Genomic DNA, 7,818 nt, shown 5'->3' with positions numbered 1-7,818 from the left:
CTAAGCAAAAAGATGGAGACAGCCTAAATGTGCATCAATGTAATACCGCCCAACACTGATGAATGACAAGAAACCTGCAAATACCTCATGACATAGGTAAACCTAGAGAGCATTATGCTGAGTGAAATTTAGTAAAAAGACCAATATTGTATTAGATCACTATTGTAAAGCTAGATTATATAAAGAAGCCCATGGCATGAGAATTAGAGGAAGGTTCATTAGCAACCTGCAATATGTAGATGATACAACCTTGTTTGTTGGAAATGAGGAGGATTTTAAATACTTACTGATGAAAATCAAAGATTACAGCCTTCAGTATGGATTGTACCTCAGTGTAAAGAAAACAAAAATCCTCACATGTAGACCAATAAACAAGACTATGCAGAGATAAAATTGAAATTGTCAAAGACTTCATTTTGCTTGGATCCATAATCACCACCCATGGAAGCAGCAGTCAAGAAATCAAACAACATATTGCACTAGGTAAATCTGATGCACAAGACATTTTTAAAGTGTTCAAGAATAAAGACATCAGTTTGAGGACTAAGGTGTGCCTGACCCAAGCCATGATATTTTCCATTGTCTCCTTTGCATGTGAAAGTTGGACAATGAATGAGGAAGAAAAGAAAAGAATCAATGCATTTGAATTCTGGTGTTGGAGAAGACTATTAAAAGTATCATAGACTACCAGAAGAACAAACAAATCTGTGTCAAAGGAAGTATAGCCAAATGTTCCTTAGAAGATGGTAAGACTTTGTCTTTCATACTTCCGGCATATTATCAGGAGGACCAGTCCCTGGAGAAGGACATCATGCTTGTAAAAGTGGAGGGTCAGTGCAAAAGAGGAAGATCCCAGTGAGATGAATTGATACATTGGCAACAGCAATGGGCTCAAAAGTTACAGCAGTTGCGAGAATGGCACCGGATCAGACAGTGCTTCATTCTGTTGTGCATACAGTCACTATGAGTCAGGAACCTACTATACAGCATCTAACAATAACTATTACTATTGTGAGAAGTCAAGAAAAAGTTTTCATGCAAAAAGAAATATTCTTCAATGGTTACTAGGCTTGAGAGGGAAGGGAGAATAATTCAGTGGTTACTTAGCAGATACAAGTTAACGTGGATATACAAGGAAAGCAGTATATAACAAGAGAGAGGTTGGCAGAAGAATGATGAAGACAATAGAAGACACATAGTGCAAGAGTTAAAAGCATTAGCAGTAAGTTCTGTTATATGCACAACCCTACAACAACAGTGATCTATGGGTGTATACATGGACAGATACAAATTGAATGCATATGGGAAGGAGAATGCAAGGATTTTTTTTTTTTTTTACAGGATGACTTTGAGTATAGTGGTGGTGGTTGTGTGCTGTGGAGTGGGTTCCGACTCAGAGCAACCCTGAATAGAGCTTCCAAGAAAGCCTCATCTTTCTCCCATGGAACAGGTGGTAATTTTGAGCTGCTGATCTTGAGGTTAGCAGCCAGACTCGCAACTTGTATACTATTGGAACTCTCTGGCCTTGAGTATAGTCCACCTGAATATAGAGACCATCTTGAGAATACATATGACATATTGAACAATAATGACTGAAGACCAGACAAATTGTGGAATGATATCAAGGAAATCAAATATGAAGAAAGCAAAAGGTTATTAAAAAGACAGGAAAGATGTTAAATGATGTTAGATAAGACTCTGACAGTTGTACTGAATGTAGGGTAACTAAAGTGAATGGAAGATATGATGAAGTAAAAGACTTAAGCAGAATATTTCAAAGGGTGGTTCAAGAAAACAAACTAAAGTATTGTAATGCTATCTGCAACCTTGGAGTTAGAAAATACAAAGAGGAGAACATGTTAACTTGGTATTTCTCAAGTTAAAAGAACTAAATTAAAACTTCAAGCCTTGGGTTACAATATTGAAGGATCCTGCAGTGCATTATTATATGATACAGGAAGCATCACAAGAAGATGGAAGGAATACGCAGAATCACTGTACCAAAATATATTGGTTGATGTTCAACCATTTCATGTAGTAACATTTAATCAAAACCAGATGATATTGAAGGAAGAAATAGAAGCTGCACACAAAACATTTACAAAAACAGGGCTCCAAGAAGTGATGGAATACCACTTGAGATGTTTCAACAAGCATTTGTTAACACTGGAAGAACTTGTTCATTTATGCCAAGAAATATAGACAACAACTACCTGGCCACAGGACTAGAAGAGATCCATATGTGTGATCATTGTTAACAAAGGTGATCCAAGAGAATGCAGAAATTATCGAGCAATGTGATTAGTATACATGCAAGTAAATTTTTGCTGAAAATAATTTTTAAATGGTTATAGCAGTACATTGACAGGGAACTGTGAGAATCAAGCCAAATTCAAAAGAGGACTTGGAGTGAAGGATATAATTACTGATGTCTGATGGATTGGCTGAGAATACCAGAAAGATATTTACTTGCACTGTATTGACTATGCAAAGGCATTTGTGTGAATCTTAATAAATTATGGGTAAACACTGGGAATTATGGGCATTCCAGAATACTTAATTGTGCTCATGTAAAACCTGGACATAGACCACCAAGAGGCCGTCATTCAAACAGAAGTAGAGGATACTGCATGGTTTAAAATTAGGAGTGTCAGGATTGAGCACCCACCAATGCTTTTTGGTGGACTCTGTGTTTCTTCCATCTTCATTTGATACTTTGTGCATAACTCAATATTCTGCCCATAGAATTCTTTAGTATTACAGCCCGAGGCTTGAATTTTTTGTAATTTCTTTCAACTTGAGAAATGTGATCGTGTTCTTCCATTTTGGTTTTCTAACTCCAAGTCCTTGCACATTTCATCATAATATTTGACTTTGTCTTCTCAAGCTGTCCTTTTAAATTTCCTGTTCAGCTCTTATACTTCATCATTTCTTCCAGCTGCTTTGGTTTCTCTACACTCAAGAACAAGTTTCAGAGTCTCTTCTGATATCCAGTTTGATCTTTTCTTTCTTGTCATTTTAATGACCTTTGCTTTCTTCATGTTTCTTCATACACATATGTTCTTGATGTCATCCCACAACTCTCCTGATCTCTAGTCATTTGTGTCAAATACATCAATTCTGTTATTGAGGTGGTCTCTAAATTCAAGTGAGATATGCGCCAAATCATATTTTGACTCTTGTGGACTTGTTTTCATTTTCTTCAGCTTCAGCTTGAATGCACATATAAGCAATTCTGTTCCATGGGCAATTCTAACCACAACCACACCACTCTATTGTAATGGGTCACTATGAATCAGAACTGACTTGAAGACAATGGGTTTGCTTTTCTCTACTTTACTAAGCATAATGTCTTTCTCCAGGGATTGATTTGTTCTGATAACATGTCCAAAGTACCTGAGATTAAGTCTTGACATCCTCTCTTTTGAGGAGCATTTTGTCTGTACTTCCTCTAAGACAGATTTGTTCATGCTTCTGATAGCTCATGGTAATATTCTTTTAAATAATCGCTCAGTATTCTTCACCAACACCATAACTCAAAATGTATCAGTTCTCCTTCAGTTTTCATTATTCATTGTCCAACTTTCATATGAGTATGAGACGACTGAAAATACCATGAATTGGATAAAGTGTCTCTTAGCCCTCAAGATGACATCTTTGCTTTTGAACATGTTGAAGAGGTCTTTAGCAGCAGATTTGCCCAATGCAAACATTTATGCTCTACCCAAAATGCAATGAATACTAAAAATAAAGTTTATCTAAAATCATAAAATAGGATGATTTTGTTGGTAAGCTCAAGAAAGGACACTTGACCAGGAAGAGTGTAAAAAATGGCATGGTGTGTGTGTGTGACCTCCTCTAACTTCCCAAGAGGGAAGGAGAATCAAGATCAACAGCTCAAACCTGATACCTATGAGGAAGAGGTTGGATATAACTTTTTGTCAGTTCTGACACAAGTTGTTTTTCCGATGCATTCTTGACTTCTCTAAGTTCAATAATAATGCATAGCAATAGTCAAACAGGACTCTTCATGCCCACTTACAGTTACTGAGCTTATTAGAGATATTACTAGAGAATAAGCCCTGGACTGCTAACCACAAGTTTGGGGATTAAAACCCAGCAGCCACTCTTCAAAAACCCTACACAGGGTCATGGTAACTCAACAGTACTTAATACAAATAACAAAAAACAGGTTACAATTCAGGGTCAGAAACAATTTGGGATATAGTTCTTCAGTCAGGACTGTTTCTCAGTCATCAGGCTGGCTCCTATCCTGCTTGAGAAAGTGTTACAAAGCTCTTTAGCTCTACCAATAAATGCCTGGAAGTACTCTCCTCTGCATGTAAGTTTCAGCCTGAAGATGCTCAGGTTTCTTACTGCAAGGGTCAGCAAGCTTAGCTCTGCTCACAAGTGCTGGGAGGCACAATACCCTACCAGGAAGCCACTTTACCTAAAGGCAATCAAGTCTCTTACTCCATAGATAGGCTTAGTCGCTTTAGCAGTTTTACTAAGATATGGGCTGGGAAATCTACTACACTGTTTTGGATGTCTCCTTGTTCTGCTGCCACCATTTCTTTGCTACTGTTTCTCATCATTTTGCACTATCTCAGGTGTGATAGCTCTTGCTTCTCTCTTCTGAGTCTAGGAGGATCTCAGTACAGGATGTACTGAGACCAAAGGACATACTCCCCTCCCAGTGATCCTTCTTGGTGGGAGTAAGGTCCTCCCGCCGCCTGTACCTACCTCTGGTATGACTCATTTTAAGCAGAATGGCAAAGCCGACTAATCCCCTTGTTTGGGTTCCATACACCATATTTGCATGGTCCCACACCTACAAGTGTGTACAAGTGTGTTTGCGGTATTTGCATTGTTAGCAAGCTAGCTAATCCCCTTGGTGAGCCACAAGCACTTCATTTGCAAAGTCCCGCCCACACACATACATTCCCTGCCTTACCTTTTACTTGTACCGCTACATCAATAGATTTTCTATCCAGTTTACTACTGCTTTCATTTTCCTTCAATATTTCTACTGCTTGCTGACAATGCAGATTCAAAAACATTTCATTTGCTTTAAATATCAATATTTCATAATCACAGCAGGTCCAACATGAAGATCACATGTCTAACATGAGTTTTTACTTCATTCCATTTTATATTCTCTCAGAAACTCACTGAAGAAGAGTCAAGTAAAGAAGGCCCACTGAAGAAGATGTGTACTTGTGAAGATATGAAATATGGCTTAAATAGAACTGCTAAGTCTTCCTTGGGTACTTTTAAAAATATATAAATTTCTGTCCAAGGGAAACAAAAGCTTCTCAGACCCTTTCAAACCTCTGTGTTTCCAGACCCTCAAAAGCATGAAGTTAACAACCAGGCATTGAGTATTTACAGAGGAAAGCAGTATATCATGGATACTGAGTATCTTATGAGTTAGACAAAATAGAAGTCCAATCTTGGCTTTGCCATTTATCAGCTGTGTCTGTGCTGAATCGCTCCATACCTCAGTTTCCACCTCTTTGAAATGGAGAAATTGGTAAGATTTAAATAAAGTAACATTTATTAAATGCTACATAGTACCTGTCACAACTGTTAGTTTTAGGTGATAAAGGGGAAAGCATAGTATGAGGTCTTTAAGGAATGGAAGTAAAAACCCCAAAATAAAGTGCTCTACTGCAAACTGTAGGAGTCCTGGTGTGGCGCTGTGCGTTTATGCACCAGACTGCAAAGCTGTTTGAACTGCAAGGTCGACGGTTCAAGCTCACCAGCTGCTCCTCGGAAACCCTATACAGGGTCGCTATGGGTCGGAACTGACTCGATGGCACTTAACAACAACAATAACAACTGCAAACTGTATCATAACCTTTGAGTTTGTTTTTCCATTTGGTCCAACTCTATTGTGCTCATTAAAGCAGGACTATTAGGGGAAGAAACACTCACAGTTGTGCTGGGAACACAACCATCAAACCAACTGCCATGAACTTAATTCCAAGTCATGGTGACCCTGTATAGAGTTTCTGAGCTGTGAATCTTTACAAGAGCAGAAAGCCTCACCTTTCTCCCACAAAGAGGCTGGTGAGTTGGAACAGCTGACCTTGTGGTTAGCAATCTAGTGCTTAGCCTACAGGGGCTCCTTGGGAACACAACCACAGGGCCCTCAACTATCCTCCACGCAGTGCTTCCTTACCCCTGTGCCTTAGCTCAGACCCACAATTCTGCCTGTGCTTGAACTTCACCCTCACCCTTCATGAATGTGTCTTCCTCTACAGGGCCTGAGGGCCTGGTTCCTGTTTTCATTTCACTGGTGGGCCACGCCAACTTCCCTCAAGCCAATTCCAGTCCAGCATCAAACTGATGTGTATTTAATTTCCTTTGAGACTTACTTTTTGACCCAGGGGTTATTTAGAAGTGTGCTACTTCATTTCCAAATATTTGGGAATCTTCCAAATATCTTTCTGTAATAGATTTTTAGTTTAATTCTGTTACTATCTGAGAACATATTTTTCATGTTTTCCTTTCTTTTAGCTTTGTTAAAGTTTAGTCTATGGCTCAGGACCTGGTCTATTTTGGTGAGTGTTCCAAATGGGCTTTGGAAGAATATGCACTCCACTGCTATTGGGCAGAGAGATCTGTAAATGTCATTAAGTTCTTGATAGTGCAATTTAGTCATCTATGTACTATTTTTTCTCTCCTGCTTGTTCTAGCTAATGAGAGAGGTGTTAGTCTCCAATTAGAGTTGTGTATTTTTCTAGTTCTTCATTTACAACTGTTAGTTTTTTGAAGCTTTGTTGTTAGATACATACTCCTTTAGGATTGCTATGTCTTCTTGTAAAACTGACTCCTTTATCATAATATCCCTTCTATTATCCCTGATAATGTGATTCTGAAGCCCATCTTGTCTGAAATTAATATAGCTTCTCTATTCTGGTAGCGTAGTGGTTACGAGTCAGGCTGTTAATCTCAAGGCCAGCAGTTCGAAATGACCAGTCGTTCTGCGGGAGAAAAATGAGGCTTTCTGCTCCCATAAAAATTTAGAACCTCAGAAGCCCTGTACAGGGTCACTGAGTCAGAACCCACTCCATGGCACACCACCACCAGCACCACCATTGACATCATCAGAGAAGACCACTTGCTAGAGAAAAACATCGTGTTTGGTAAAGTAGAAGGTCAGCAAAAATGAGAAATGTGAGGTGGATTGGCAAACTAGCCACAACCATGAAGATGTCACAGGAACTGACAACATTTCCTTCTGTTACACATTAAGGTCACCATTAGTTGGAGCCAACTCACTAGCCACTAAGAAAAAGAATACGATTTCGTTTGATTGGTGTTTTATGTTTTGTCTTTCCCCATCTTTTTTCCTTTTTATCTCTAAATTCTTTGTATTTAAAATGGGTTTCTTGTAACCAGCGTGTAGTTGGGTCTTGTTATTTTATACTATCTAACAATCTCTGTCTTTTAACTGGTGTGTTTAGATTATAGGAGCCCTGGTGGCATAGTGGTTAAGAAGTCAACTGCTAACCTAAAGGTTGACAGTTTGAGTCCAGCAGCTGCTCTGCAGGAGAAAGATGTGGCAGTCTGGAAACCCTTTGGAGCAATATTACTCTGTTTTATAGGGTTGGTATTGTGTGGTGCTGTGGGATAATGTGCTGGACTGCAAACTTGGTTTGAACCACCAGGTCGGCAGTTCAAACTTAGTAGCCACTTCTCAGAAACCCTATGCAGGGTTGCTATGGGTCGAAACTGACTAAACGGTACTTTAACAACAACAATAGAATGGTATGGCACTGTAGAATAAGCAATGGGCTGAAAGTTTGGTTT

Source organism: Chrysochloris asiatica, unplaced genomic scaffold (assembly GCF_000296735.1).
Source record: "Chrysochloris asiatica unplaced genomic scaffold, ChrAsi1.0 scaffold00067, whole genome shotgun sequence".
In the NCBI taxonomy this organism is placed as follows: Eukaryota; Metazoa; Chordata; class Mammalia; order Afrosoricida; family Chrysochloridae; genus Chrysochloris; species Chrysochloris asiatica.
The sequence above is the reverse complement of the archived record's forward strand: the minus strand, read 5'-3'. Positions refer to the sequence as shown.